The sequence below is a fragment of the Schistocerca nitens genome, chromosome 2 (genome assembly GCF_023898315.1).
Source record: "Schistocerca nitens isolate TAMUIC-IGC-003100 chromosome 2, iqSchNite1.1, whole genome shotgun sequence".
Lineage (NCBI taxonomy): Eukaryota > Metazoa > Arthropoda > Insecta > Orthoptera > Acrididae > Schistocerca > Schistocerca nitens.
In genome coordinates, this window is record NC_064615.1 from 724,279,043 (window position 1) to 724,294,958 (window position 15,916).

Below are 15,916 nucleotides of genomic sequence, written 5' to 3' on the forward strand. Positions count from 1 at the left end.
GAAGAAATGTATGTTGTTAAAAAAATTATTCACATAGTGAAGGGAGCTGAAAATTTTATAGTCATGGGGGACTGGAATTTGATAGTAGGAAAATAAAGAGAAAGAAAAGTAGTAGGTAAATATGGAATGGGGGTAAGGAATGAGAGAGGAAGCTGCCCGGTAGAATTATGCATGGAGCATAGCTTAATCATAGCTAACAATTGGTTTAAGAACCATGAAAGAAGGTTGTATATGTGGGAGAGGCGTCAAGACACTGGAAGATTTCAGATATGTTATACAGTGGTAAGACAGAGATTTAGGAGTCAGGTTTTACATTGTAAGACATTTACAGGGACAAATGTGGACTCTGATGACAACTTCTTGGTCATGAACTGTAGACTAAAACTGAAGAAACTGCAAAAAGGTGGGAATGTAAGAAGGTGGGACCTGGATAAACTGAAACAACCTGAGGTTGTAGAGAGTTTCCGAGAAAGCATTAGGGAACAATTGACAAGAATGGGTGAAAGAAATATGGTAGAAGAAGAATGGGTGGGTTTGAGAGATGAAATAGTGAAGGCAGCAGAGGATCAAGTAGGTAAAAAAACAAGGGCTAGTAGAAATCCTTGGGTAACAGAAAAGATACTGAATTTAATTGATGAAAGGAGAAAATATAAAAATGCGGTAAATGAAGCAGGAATACAAACGTCTCAAAAATGAGATTGACAGGAAGTGTAAAATGGCTACGCATAGATGGCTAGAGGACAAATGTAAGGATGTAGAGGCTTATATCACCAGGGATAAGACAGATACTGCCTACAGGAAAATTGGAGAGACCTTTGGATAAAAGAGAACGACCTGTATGATTATCAAGTGCTCAGATAGAAAACCAGAGCTAAGCAAAGAAGGGAAAGCAGAAAGGTGGAAGGGGCATATAGAGGGTCTATACTAGGGTGATGTACTTGTGGGCAATATTATGGAAATGGAAGAGGATATAGATGAAAATGAAAGGGAGATATGATACTGTGTGAAGAATTTGACACAGCAGTGAAAGGCCCCAGAAGTAGACAACATTCCATTAGGACTACTGGTAGCCTAGGAAGAGCCAGCCAGGACAAAACTCTACCATCTGGTGAGCAAGATGTACGAGACAGACGAAATACCCTCAGATTTCAGGAAGAATATAGTAATTCCAATCCCAAAGAAAGCAGGTGTTGACACGTGTGACAATTACTGAACTAACAGTTTAATAAGTCATGGCTCTAAAATACTCACACGAAATATTTACAGATGAATGGAAAAACTGGAAGAACCCAGCCTTGGGGGAGATCAGTTTGGATTCCGTAGAAATGAAGGAACACATGAGGCAATACTGAGCCTACGACTTATCTTAGAAGTTAGATTAAGGAAAGGTAAACTATGTTTCTAGCATTGGTAGACTTAGAGAAAGCATTTGACAATGTTGACTGGAATACTCTCTTTCAAATTCTGAAGGTGGCAGGGGTAAAATACAGGGAGCAAAAGGCTATTTACAATTTGTACAGAAACCAGATGGTAGTTATAAGAGTCGAGGGACATGAAAGGGAAGCAGTGGTTGGGAAGGGAGTGAGACAGGGTTGTAACCTCTCCCCAATGTTACTAAATCTGTATATTGAGCAAGCAGTAAGATTTGGAGTAGGTATTAAAATCAATGGAGAAGAAATAAAAACTTTGACATATGCCGTTGACATTATAATTCTATCAGAGACAGCAAAGGACTTGGAAGAGCTATTGAACTGAATGGACAGTGTCTTGAATGGAGGATATAAGATGAACATCTACAATAGCAAAATGAGGATAATGGAAAGTAGTCTAATTAAATCAGGTGATGCTGAGGGAATTGGATTAGGAAATAGACACTTAAAGTAGTAGATGAGTTTTGCTATTTGGGGAGCAAAATAAATGATGATGGTTGAAGTAGATAGAACATAAAATGTAGACTGGCTATAGCAAGGAAAACGTTTCTGAAGAAGAGAAATTTGTTAACATTGAGTATAGGTTTAAGTGTCATGAAGTCTTTCCTGAAAGTATTTGTATGGAGTGCAGTCATGTATGGATGTGAAACATGGACGATAAATAGTTTAGACAAGATGAGAATACAAAGTTTCAAAAAGTGGTGCTACAGAAGAATGCTGAAGATTAGTTGCATAGATCATGTAACTAATCAGGAGGTACTGAATAGAATTGGGGGAAAGAGGAATTTGTGGCACAACTTGACTGGAAGAATGGATTGGTTTGTAGAACATGTTCTGAGGCATCAAGGGATCACCAATTTCGTATTGGAGGACAGCGTGGAGGGTAAAAATCATAGAGAGAGACCAAGGCATGAATACACTGGGCAGATTCAGAAGGATGTAGGTTGCTGTAGTTACTTGGACATGAAGAAGTTTGCACAGGATAGAGTATCAGGAAGAGCTGCATCAAACCAGTCTCTGGACTGAAGACCACAACAACAATTTCTTCAATGGATTGGATACAAAATTTCTTACATTTGTCTGGGGTTATGGCAATATCATCTTTTTGGTTAGGGTAGACAATAGAGTTAATTTCACTTCCGACTTCTTTGCATTTTTTTCTGTTATTATTTTATTTATATTTTTATTTTTTTACTTTTCAATGTTTAGTATATCATGTAGTTTCTTTGCTTCATTGATTGCCTGCTTATACTTACACTTATCTCTACCATACAATTCTTTATACACTTCTGATTTACCAGTTTAGTACAGTCCAGAATATAGCATAACAGTAACATGGTTATAGAAAATCCATGGATAAACATTGAGAAACTTTCTATTCATCTCTAAGCTACTGCAAAAATATTGCATGCTGTAAGAAAAGCAAAAATATAATGAGAAAGAAATGGATCACACCAGTCATTCCATGGGTAGGAGGGGACCTGAAACATCCATCTGAGAGGCACAAAAAATATTAAAAATCAAACCAGTAACGAAGACTGCACGAACAGAGAGAGAGAGAGAGAGAGAGAGAGAGAGAGAGAGAGAGATTACCACTAAAGGAAATAAAGACAATGTTCTTCAAGAAATCAATTACCCACTTAATATGGCAAAGACTGTCTGGGCTTTGATTAGCACAGACAGAAAAGAAATACGTGCCAACAATAATGAAAACATAATACCCAAAAAAAAGAAGGAAATGAATTTTTGGACCCACATTTCATCGATTCCATTTTCTATGAACACAATTGTAACTGTGGTAGACAATCTCATATGACAAAATCCCACAAAACAAAACAAAAAGAATAATATATTTCTTTAAGCATTGTAAATGTAACAGTGTTTATTTCTGTTTCTCACAAGTGATCTGTAAATATAAAAAATAATCTGCAAAATGAAAATAAAGAAAAAAATGCTATAGGGCCCGATGGCATATGTACAAGAGCAGTTAATTATTGTTCAGAGTTTCCAGTCGAGCCACTGACGTTTCTCATAAACAAGTGTAGGGAAGAATCCCTGAGCCTCAAAGCCAACACAGTATTGGGTCAACTGCTTTTCATTCTCTATATAAACGATATGAGTACAATAAAGGGTACAAATGTCATTATATATGCTGATGACATGGGTCAATGGAGGTGGCCAATCCCACCCGTCAGCTGTGGCCCATGACGTAAAGGTGTTGTGGTGTGTGATGTATTATGGTGCAGAGTTTAGTTTATGAGTGTGTTTTGTTTGTAGATGCTGTCTTGTTGCGGTTGGTGGTGTGTGTATGGTCCGCATGTCATGTGGTGTACACTGGGTTCATTTGGGACTCGGTGCTAGAAGTGTGCTTTTATCAGTCGTGACTTCTATAGAAGAACGAAAATTGATTTCAGTGAGTTAAGAATTAAGTTTCTGTTGTGTTTATGATTATTTGTGGCTTCTATTGTTAGGTATGGATATGACTTCTAGGTTTAATAGTGTGCGTCTGCGGCCTAAAATGGGGGACGACATATTGTCCTTTATTAAGATTCTGCAACTTTTTGGGCTTGTGGTGGAGATAGTGAAATGTGGCGTATGCAAGCTGAATATGTGATTATCCAGAGTTCTGGCTTCTCAGACCAGGGACTGTTGGTGGGTTTTTGTTTTTTGGGGGAGGGTGAAGGTTGGGTGAGGAGCATTGGTAGGTTGTAGGTGGGTTGGGAGTTGATTTTGCTTGTGGTTTTTTTTTTTTTGTGAGAGAGACAGAGAGAGAGAGAGAGAGAGAGAGAGAGAGAGAGAGAGAGAGAGAGATTGGGATGGCTGACCTAGTGTGTAGTGCCGGAACTTTTTTGGGGTAAATAGTCATTGTTTTGGGTCTATTGTTCACGTGTTATGATGTTTGGTGGAGTTTTTATATGTTCTTCGGTTGGTGTTATTTACTGCATGTGTTGGTAGTTGATGTTTTGGTATTGGCACTCATGGTTGATTTATGTATCTTAGGGGAAGAACTCAATTCCAATTTTTTTGGTATCGTCTGTTGTATTTGAGCCATATAGATCATGGGAAGTGTCCGATTCCAATTTGTCATCATAGCTATGTGAGTTTTGCTATTGTGAGCTGTTGACTTATATAGGTCAAGGGAAGTGTCCGATTCCAATGTGTCGTCATAGCTGTTTTGGTATCGTAAGCTGCTGTTGACCTATATAGGTCAAAGAAAGTGTGCGATTCCCGTTGTTTCTTGTGTTGGTTTTGTGGTATTAATAGTTGCGGTGTGATTATAATTTTTGGAGTAGTTGGTTTTTATTTTGTGGTATCGACAATTGCAAAAACAGACATAATGTCTTATGGGATAACAGCAATCAGTGATAAAAAAGTCAGTAAAAAAAAAAAATTGCAATAAAGACGGATTTTAAGTAACATCGACAATTGCGGTTGAGCTATGTAGGTGAAGGGAAGCAACCGATGCCTGTCGATATTGTGAGTGTACCGGAATTTGTGATTTTGTGGTGTTTTTATGTAGTCGTTTTGTGTGGTTTGGGTCGTGGTGTGTGCCTGTATGTGTTTATATTTAGTTTGTTCCCACCCATAAACCCTCAATTTCCCGCACTCGTCTCGTTAGTTTGATTATATTTTTGGAGATAGATGTGTTTGTTGGTTTTATATCTATTTTTGTGTTTATGTAATGATGTTATAGGCGCTATATTGGAGATATTGAGAATGGCCGTTTCCACCATATTAGTGAGAGTCAAAGCAGACGAGTGGAATCGGACGCTTCTGTAATCCAGATAACACATATTTTGTAGCTAGTGATAGCACTTACAATGACATGGAGAAAAAACTTACTCTGAACATAGAAAATGCAAACCAGTATTTCAGTAGTAAGTTTGTTCATAATTGGTGCACACACAATGTACTTGCAGTCCCAATTCAGCGAACACAGACATACAACAGAAAAGTAGTTATATTTAAGTATTTGGGTGTGGTGATAAAACTGGGAAAATTATGTTGATAATGTGTATCCAAAAATATGTACGATTCTTATCAGTCCTGTAACGTAAAACTCTGTTTTTCTTGCTTGTTTCAAGCTGTCATACCTGGCATCATGCAAGATGATCTAAGGAGATGTAAACGTAAACGTTATTCTTGTTGGTTTATCAAACATCGTATTTGTTTGTGTTACATGTGCCTGGGGTTCATCTATTAATAACGCAGTAATCTCGCATATACAATCTGTGTTCGGAAATTATATGACAAACTGTCACGTAAAACAATAATACCGTTCTCTATCAATACAACCAACGTAATACGGCTTGGTTTTTTAAAATGTGAAGTTGTGTGAGATCTTTAATGTTAATGTTACTCAATTACAGATATTGGAGTTATGTTTCGTACAAATACACTATAAGACATTGTAATATATTCGATCTCTTTTATTAAGGGATACAGTCAGACTGGAATTATACTGTTACTAGAAACCTCGTTACTTCGTTTCGGAAAACCACTTGGCAAGTGTTTTGTTTTTAAGATCACTGAAGGTGGCAGTACGAGAATATGAATATAACGCCAGCACTGCATTAATTTAATCATTTGTAGAATGTGCAACTACAATTTATCTATCAGTAATCACTCAATAATACTAGCTTCCTCATGCACAAATGAAAGACCGAATTAAAAATGGCACTGTTTGGAGAGATCTTTAATACGGTGGATCATTACTTTCGTAATACGCAAAATTGCAGGCTTCAATACGGAAACACAGAATAGGTCAACAACTTCGGAAACCTTGAAATTAAGATGGCGGCTGTTATTTACTTGCGTCTCGACAAGAGTCTTGCGACCCGCTGGTCGCAATGCTGCGCTTCCGATTCGCTACTGTATATGACGTCATGAATTTAACTGTTAGCCAATCAGCATCGCGACCAGCGGGTCGCGAGACGCAGGTCATCTCGTGGCTCTTACCGCCAACCAATGAGATTTCGGTGCCAGTTGAAATAGCTACGTATAATGCCTCGTGTTTAGGCTAATTTTTGATCATGCATATTTATCGTTATACAACAAATTGAAGTGCATTTGGTAATAGTTTACGTACATATTAGTTTCCAAAACATATTTAGTGTCCTTTTGCATCTGTATTTAATATATTATCGTTATCACTTAGTAAATCTCTTAACTAATTTCCAAACTACCATGGATACTAAGTGTGTGAGCTGCAGTAGGAAAGTTAGTTCAGGGGTTCTGTGCAGCTGTTGTGACAGGTGGTTTCATTGGGGAAATTGTAGCGGCGTGGGAATTGGGGAAGCACACGAGTTTCTTCCATTCTTTTGCAGGGTTTGCTCAAGAGATAGGATTATAGCTGAACAGGAGGAGAAAATTAGAGCTCTTCAGGCTGATTTGGACAGAGCGAGGGAGGAACTGAAGATGTTAAGGGGGGAGGAAGGCAGTCAGCGGTGGGAAGTGGTAGCTGGGAACAGCGGCCACATAAAGAGGACAGAGTCTGCCAGTTTCCCAATTGGCACTACCAACAGATTTGCCTTGCTACCACAGTTAAGTAAGGAAGAGGCTCCAGTAGAAGTAGATGTAGTTAAGATGCAACAGAATCCCACTAGGAAACCAACTGTTTCCAAAAAAGTATTTTTCAAGCCAAGCGCAAGTCTTAGCCAGGTGGTAGAGGATATAGGTTCCTTGTGCAAGGATTTCACAAAGCAGGATCATGTGATGATAGTGGGTGGAGTGGGACACAGTATTGATAGCGATCAGGGCTACAGTATTGAGTGTGACCTGGTGGAAATAGCCTCAGCAACGACCGATACCAGTGTTGGGCTGGTGCCTGCTTTCGTGCGGTATGATCAGCCCCAGTTGAATTGCTCTGTCAGGAGGGTAAATATGGAGTAGGATCAGTTGCGTAGGGTGGCCACTCTGTCAGACATTGGATTGGTTCCTGTCGAGGCTATTGATAAGGGGGATTTCACAAGGCATGGCCTACACCTCAATAGGAAAGGGAAGGGTAAACTGGCAGAGTTTTTAGCGGAATCCATAAGGAGGGACACTAGTACTCATGTATGTACCTCTTTGTTAGACTAATATCAGTGTCCCATGAGAAGTTCAAGCAGGCAGGTGCTAAAGAGGTCCAAAACTCACAAAATTCTCACAACAGGAAAGTAAAGAACAATGTTACCATTTTTAACTAAAATATCGATGGATTAAAGAAAAAAGTAGATTCTCACAAAAGTAAAGTAAAAAATAATGTTACCATTTTTCACCAAAATATTCCGGGATTGAAGAATAAAGTAGATGAGCTCCTGGTTTGTTTAGATGACATTGAAACTGATAATGTAATAGATATACTATACCTGTCTGACCATCACATTGAGTCTGATATGGAGAAGGTAAATATCAGTGGTTATAAACTAGCTGCATATATGAGTATAGAGAATAAGGTGAGAGGAGGAGTTGTCATATATGTCAAAAGTTATCACTGTGTAGAAAGCTTAGACACAAAAAAGTTTTGTCTAGAGCAACATATAGAAGCATGTGCCTGTCAACTTAAACTGAAGGAGGCCTCTTGTATAATTGTAACAGTATATAGGTCCCCTTCAGGGAACTTTCATTTATTCCTGGAAAACTTGGATGCCTTGTTGTGCTATCTGTCGGATAGGGGAAAGCAAATTATTATTTGTGGGAACTTCAATGTTGATTCACCAAAAGAGTGTAATAGGAAGAATGACCGGGAAGTCTTGCTCGGTTCTTTCAATTTGACATCCGTCATTAATTTTCCTACTCGGGTAGTAAAGGACAGCAGCACACTGATAGATAACACTTTTATAGACCAAGACAGGTTTAAAAACATAAATTCTTGTCCTGTTGAGAATGGGCTTTCTGATCATGAAGCTCAGCTAGTTACAGTATATGACATAGCTCCATTCAGTAATTCAAAACTACCCTCCAAAGTTGTGCTGAACGCACAAGACTCAACAATTAGAAATTTCAGAGAAAATCTTCAGCAGTTAAACTGGGATGAGGTGTACAAGGAACCCAATCCTAATTTAAAATATAACTTATTTCATGATACACTTGTAAGAGAATTTGAAAACCGTTTCCCCAAGAAAGTAGTTAAATCAAATTATAAGAAACCATGCAATAAACCTTGGCTTACTAAAGGAATAAAAATATCTTGTAACCACAAAAGGGAATTGTATCTAAGAACAAGAAAGAGTAATGACCCAGAAACAGCCAAATATTATAAAAACTACTACACTGCATTAAGAAAGTTTATTAAAAAGTCCAGAAGCATGTGCATCATGTCTGAGATTAGTACCTCTGATAACAAAATCAAAACAATTTGGAATATTATTACAAGGGTGACAGGGTAACCAAGAGTACAGGATGATGGCATCACCATCAAAGCGAATGGAAACTTGATAAACAACAAGCCGGAAGTCAAAAACATTTTGAATAATCATTTTTTAAATGTTGTAGAGAAAATAGTATCTAAATGTTCATTAGAAGAAGCAAGGCAGTTAATGGAAGAGGCCTTACCCACACCATTTGATACAATTGAAATTCCACTCCACCTCTACTGCTGAAATTAGGAAGATAATAAACTCTCTCAAGAATAAAAGCTCACATGAAATTGATGGCATTTCCAGCAGGATAATAAAAGCTTGTTCCCAAGAAATAAGTGGGATTCTTAGCCACATATGTAATAGCTATCTGAAGCAAGGTATGTTCCCAGATAGAATGAAGTATGCCATTGTTAAACCACTGCATAAAAAATGGGATACGTCTGATGTCAACAACTACCGACCAATCTCTCTTCTGACTGCCTTATCCAAAATTTTTGGAAAAATAATCTATTTTAGAGTAGCTTCACACCTTTGTAAAAATAAAGTTTTAACAAAATGTCAGTTTGGTTTCCAAAAGGGTTTTTCAACGGAAAATGCTATATATACTTTCACCAATGAAATATTAAATGCTCTGAGTAACTGGAAGTCACCCGTTGGGATTTTTTTTTATCTATCAAAGGCTTTTGATTGTGTAAATCGTGGAATACTTCTAGATAAGCTCAAGTACTGTGGCATGAATGGGACAGTGCTCGAATGGTTTAAATCATACCTAACTGGAAAAGTGCAGAAAGTTGAAATAAGCAGTTCACATAATATGCAAAAAACGGGTGATTTCTCAAACTGGGGAACAATCAAGAATGGGGTGTTGCAGGGTTCAGTCTTGAGTCCTCTGGTGTTCTTAATATATATTAACCAGGGTTCGGTCTTGAGTCCTCTGGTGTTCTTAATATATATTAACGACTTGCCATTCTATATTCACAAAGATGCAAAGCTGGTACTTTTTGCCGATGATACAAGTATAGCTATCACACCCAACAGACAAGAATTAACTGATGAAATTGAAAACGATGTTTTTCAGAAAATCGTTAAGTAGTTCTCTGCAAATGGGCTCTCATTAAACTTTGACAAAACACAGTATATACAGTTCCACACAGTAAATGTAATGACACCATTGATAAATATAGACTTCGATCAGAAATCGGTAGCTAAGGTAGAATATTCAAAATTTCTAGGTGTATGCATTGATGAGGGGTTGAACTGGAAAAAAAACACTGAGGATCTGCTGAAACGTTTGAGTTCAGCTACTTATGCTGTTAGGGTCATTGCAAATGTTGGCGATATACATCTGAGTAAATTAGCTTACCATGCCTATTTTCATTCTCTGCTTTTGTATGGCATCATATTCTGGGGTAACTCATCATTGAGTAAAAGAGTGTTCATTGCACAAAAGCATGTAATCAGAATAATTGCTGGAGCTCATCCAAGATCATCCTGCAGACACTTATTTAAAGAGCTAGAGATCTTCACTGTAGCCTCACAATATATGTATTCACTTATGAAATTTGTTATTAACAATCCAAACGAATTCAAAAGTAATAGCAGTGTACATGGCTACAACACTAGGGGAGAGGATGATCTTCACTACTCAAGGTTAAATCTAACTTTGGCTCAGAAGTGGGTAAATTATGCTGCCATGAAAGTCTTTGGTCAGTTACCTAATAGCATCAAAAGTCTGACAGATAGCCATATAGCATTTAAAAGTAAATTAAAATAATTTCTTAATGGCAACTCCTTGTACTTATTAGATGAATTTTTGGATATAATAAGTGGGTAATTTCCCCAACCCCCACAAAAAAATTAAAAATATTAAGTGTCATGTAATATTTTGTGTAATCAAATATATTTCATAGACACCTTTTATTAACCTGACACGTTCCACATCATTATGAAGTGTCATATTCATGATCTATGGAACAAGTACTAATCTAATCTAATCTATGTCCTAAATTCAGCCAGGTCTCGTCCAAATAGGAAATGGTTCTTCCTTAATCTCTCAACAATTTAACAGTTCGTAGATAACGCCGCCTCCATAAAATAATATCATATAAAATGAAGTTTTTCAAAGTTGCCCAGATCTGACCTTCGTTCACAGCAGCAAGCACTTCCCCCGCTGTTGACAATTCGTCACGCAAGAAAATTCATATACTTTTCCTTCATATCGTATTTCTAAAGAAATCGTCAACATCCTCTGAAAGTTTCTGTCGTGGTTTTTCTTTCGTGGGAGACCCCAAAGGGTGTGTAGCCTTGTACTCATTTGTCACACAGTACAGTGAAGAACGACCAACACCTGTAGATACAGCTCTTTTCAGAACAGTGTCAGTTACTGATTGCTCTGGATACAACAGCTCTGTTTTATACACATTAAGAACCATGATTTTTTCTTTGATCACTTCTGACATGTCGACTTTGCTCGCTTTATCCAAGGAGGATGACATAATGAGTTTACTCGAAGATGATATTAACTGGAGAAAAAAGAATAGCCATTGAGTAGGAACAGAAACAATGAATGCTGAATATCACGAACACTATATTCATCATTTGGATTCGCAGCTCTTAGTGTTCACCATGTTTGCAGTAAAAATTGTAGTGTGTGAGGTCCGCTAGTTATGCAAAACACCTTTTTTTCTCAGTACCCAAACATGTTTCAGCATAACTGTGCCATCATTGGTATGTTTCCGTTGTATTTATTCTTTATACGTGGTGTGCATGATTTTTGGAGATAACTTGTGAATTATTTTATACAGGTACCTTGTCATGTTTTCGTGTGGCAAGCAATTTTATTCTCTCCATCATGGTGAGGTGTTGTGATGCACACATAAATATAACACGTATTTTCCACAAATAAGGTCATACAAGCACTTTTCATTTCATCAAAACACAGTTTGATTGTGAGTGAAACGATATGCAATCACATATATTTTCCTGGTTCTCACAAATATTTGACTATTCCTTTCCAAATATGTTATTTTCGAGGAAGTGGTTATGTTGGGACATAAGAATACAGCCACGACCGCCTGTATTACAGGCTAGAGTGCTGAAATGTGGCAAGTGTAGGTTATGGGCACACCCGCGGTTTGGCTATGTAGTAGTGAATCGAAGTATTGTTTGTGTACCTTTGCGTCTTCCATTTAATAAGACTTTACCTAAAATTACAGCATATAGTCGTGACTACAGTCGAAGATAAAATACAAATGTAAGTAGAGGATTCTGTAAAGTATGTAGTGTTTTATTCATATTTCTGCACCTATATTTGCACCTGTGCTAGCTAAACGACTTCTCCAACAGATTTGGAACAAAACAGTATAGAGAACTTACAAATAATGTTTCAGAATAATAAATTTAGAATCTGAATTTTCTCATAAGTGATTATGCATTAATATTATGAATGTTTTCATACATTCACCTCAATTCATATACTTACTTTTGTGACTCTGAAGTTGTACAACAGACTACTCTACAGAAATTCTCAGTTGTTCTTCATACCTAATAGTAGTTTTATTTAAGATATAAACAATTAATGCATTATTATATTGGCAGATGCCAAAGATATTTTGTGTTCCTGGTTGCAAGAGCAATCACAAATCCAGTAAGGAAGAGAGTTATGTATACGTTTTTGTATTCCCAGTTGCAGAGGAAATCAGAAAACGCTGGATAAAAAACATCCCTATAAGTGACTGGAATCCAACAGAAGTCTCGTTTACACTGAAGACGAGAAATATGATGCCACTGCTTTTACCAGAAGTCATGCCAAAATTATTTCCTTGGTTACCATCACATTTAAGCAAGATACATCCTCCAACAAGATGTGATCCACTCTGAGAAGGAAACATGTATGCAAGGAAGAGTAGGAGAAGAATTACACCTGGTTAAAGGAGGATGTTATGCCAAATTTTCAATGTGTGTGTGGTGTACACACGGATAGAGTAAGTAGTGCATTCAAATGGAGTGTTAAATTAAAGACAATAAAATTTTCATTTGTGGTGTAGGATTTTATGAAGACATACTTCATGTCAAAGTGAGTACAGTACTCAAATCAATGACAAACTCATTTCAAATGTAATGATACCAACTAAATCTTTGTTCCATTATTAATCCATTACTGCAAATATGAATTCATATACCTCCTTCGTTATGTCACAGATCCCTCCTTTTAACTTTTTTCAGTGTCATGAATTAAGAAAACTGTGATGATTTCAATATTACTGTACATATTCAGGGTGTTTGTTTTATCTTGAGACAGGTATGGGACAGGCACAGGGCATACGACATAGGTGGTGACCTGGACAAGATAGCTTCCCTGACTCATGGCGCCAACGTACACTTTGTTGAGCTGTTCCGGCGTCATGATCGACCACATCTTGATGGAGCTGTGAGGCGAATCAGTGTGGCGTAGGGATGGCTCTAAGGGCAGCCAACTTCGCTCATGTTTCTCTGATGCCTATCGGGACTGTCAGCAGGTGGGGTTTCACTAGGCATGGCCTACACCTAAACAGGACTGGGAAGGGAAGATTGGTACATCTGACTCGTGAAAGTATAGGAGGTGGATCTCAGGCTGCACATGGTCTAATACCTGTTGTCATGGATAGGAAAAGTAGGTCTTTTTTTAGGATAAATCCAGACAACAAGTTCCCCTGCCTAAAGAGTATCTCCAGCAGTTTAAAAAATACTGAAACAATCACTCACAAGACAGATTTTAACACTTCAAATATTAAACATACAAGATGTCACAAAGAAAAGCAAACCATTGGAAAGGGTAACATTTCACAGACTTAACAATCCTCCAGCAAAACATGCAATCAATAAAAAATAAAATACAACTATCAAAAGTTGAGCTCCAATCTTTGAACTGCACAGTAGTTTGTGTTACTAAGCACTGGTGTGGAGACACAGAAATCCAACATGTAATATTATCATTGTATGAAAGGGCAAACACTTACTGCAGAACTACTTCAAGGAGTGGAGAACCATGCATTTATACCAGAAAAGGAACACAGTTCAAATCAAGACATGACCTCAGTACATTAAGTGAAGACAAACACTTTTAAATATCAGCTATTGAATTAACAGGCCTTGATATCACCAAGAAATTAATCATTTTGTCTGTGTATAGATTTCCCAGTGGTAGCATGGACACTTTTTTCAATAAGTTAACAGAGGTTCTAGATAAAGTCTCAAGTACGAAGGTCAACATAATTCTGTGTGGGGATATAAACACCAACACTAATATCATAAATGAATCCAGAAAAACCTCATATATATCCTTCAAAATTTTGGCCTGTCACCATTCGTCAATAGTGCAACAAGGTTTACTACAATGACTCCATCAGTAATTGACCATGTGGCCACAAATATGGTCAGGGAAAAATGTGATGTAGCTGTAAAATATCTCGGACTGTCAGATCAATCTCTGTCAAATAACAACAGTAAAATCAGGCATCAAATCAGTCCTAAACTACAAGACTACAAATGACATCCATCAGAAATCAAAATAAAATATTTTTCAAAAGAACTAACACAACAAAGCTGGGATGAAGTGTATAAGGAAACCAATGTGAATATGAAATTCTCCACATTATTTAAAGTTATCTTTGAAAACACATTTCCAAAAGTATGCATGTCTGTATAAACATCTCACAAAAAGAGATGGATAACAGCGGGTATTAAGAAGTGCTCCCAAACACTTAAATACCTCAGTTCCAAGAAAAAGAGTCGCAATAATCCAGAATTTTTACATTTCTATCATATATATAAAATGATCTGTAGGAAGATGCTGATTGTTGCAAAAAAAGTCATTTAATTAGAAAATAATATATAAAGCAGAGAATAAACTCAAAGCAGTCTGGGATGTTATAAAAAAGGAAATGGAGAGAGGCAAACAAACACAGAATAACATACTGCTAAGGGAGGGGGGGATAAGGTAATAAATGATCCACAACACTTAGCAAACGATGCAAACGAGCATTTTTCACGTATTGCAGAGAAGTAACAGCAAAAATTCCCCAAAGCAAATATAAAACCTGTAAATTATGTTGCACTAAATACAATGATGTTACTTCCAACCACAGAGAATGAAGTCAATGAAACTGTTCAAAAGCTAAAAAATAAAAAGTCAGTAGGCTTAGACGAAGTACCAATGTGTGTACTGAAACAGTACATAGAGATTATACAAGGCCCCTTAAGAAATAAAATAAATGCATCCTTCGTATCGGACATTTCCAGAGCAGTTAAAACAGGCAAGAGTTGTATCTTTACTTAAGAAGGTAATGCAGAAGACATAGAAAATTACCTGACCATTCCACTGCTGTCACCATTCTCAAAAGTAATACAAGCAATTATGAAAGACAGATTAATGAATTACCTGAATAAATAAAATCTATTAAGCAAATCAAAGTTTGGATTCCAAAGTGGCAAAAATACGGAGTCAGCCATAGTAGAATTCACAAAAGTTGTACTTGATGCCCTTAATAAAGATGAATGTGTCACAGGCATATTTTTGAATGTTTCTAAGGTCTTTGATACAGTCGACCACAAGAATTTACTAAATAAAAAAGGAGCATTGGGAATAAGAGGGGTAGCTAATGACTGGTTTCGATCATACGTGGCAGATAGGGTACAAAGAGTGGAGATAACACATACTTCAAATAGATCCAAACATTTAGTAAAACAGTTATCAGAACCAAAATACATTAATATAGGGGTTCTGCAAGGTACCATATTAGGGCCAATACTATTCCTGATATACATCAAAGACTTTCCCAGTAGTGTTACTCATGGTGGAAAAATTTTGTTCGCTGATGACAGCAATATTATAGTCACTGAGAAAACAAATGAAGCTCTCAAGGAGGTTTACAATTGGTCAATAAGCAATACAATAACATTGAACAGAAAGAAAACTAATGCCATGAATTTTAGTTTGAAGATGGAAAAGGACAATTTTAAATTAAATGTAAATGCAACCTCTATAGATTGTGTAACAAATGCAAAATTTCTAGGAATGAATATTGATTCTCAGTTGAAGTGGTATAAACACACAAAGGTACTTGGAAACAGAATGTCATCAGCATGTTGTGCCCTTAGAATCCT